Source organism: Octodon degus, unplaced genomic scaffold, assembly GCF_000260255.1.
Source record: "Octodon degus isolate 3935 unplaced genomic scaffold, OctDeg1.0 scaffold00230, whole genome shotgun sequence".
NCBI lineage: Eukaryota > Metazoa > Chordata > Mammalia > Rodentia > Octodontidae > Octodon > Octodon degus.
Genome location: NW_004524806.1, coordinates 1,955,563 through 1,956,209, shown reverse-complemented (window position 1 = coordinate 1,956,209; position 647 = coordinate 1,955,563).

The following is a 647-nucleotide window of genomic DNA, read 5'->3' as shown; positions in this document are numbered from 1 at the left end:
TTTTGATTGGTGAATTGAGACCATTAACAGTGATTATAACTGATATGTATTGATTTATCCTTGTCATGTTATTTTCTTGTTGTTGGCTCCCTTTTTTCCTCTTCTGTTTGCCTTGGCTGGTAGATTCATTCTGTTTGGGTTTATGGAGTTGTAATTCTTGTTATCTCTAGAATATCCTTCAGAAGATTTGAGTTCTGGTTCTGTGGCCACGAATTTCTTCAGGTGTTCTTTATCATAGAAGTATCTTATTTCTCCATCAATTTTGAAAAATAAGTTTTTCAGAGTACATAAATCTGGGTTGGAGTTTATTTCTAAGGCTTGAAATACTTCCCTCTAAGCACTCTTTGATGTAGTAATTTTTTTTTCATGGCTAATTAGAGTTCTGTATGCCTCATATGTCATATTCTTTTTTTCTTTTTGATGTTTTTGACACAAGGTCTCACTGTGTAGTTCAGGTTGGGCTTCAACTTACTGTGTAACCCAAGCTGGCCTCAAACTCACAGCAGTCACGCCCCAGCCTCCTGAGTACAAGGACTACAGCTATGAACCACTATGCCCTGCCCTGGATGTCAAATTCTTTTTCCCTGCTGGGGGAGTTTTCTGGCATTACTTTTCTTTTCATTAGTATTATTATTTTTTATCTCTTC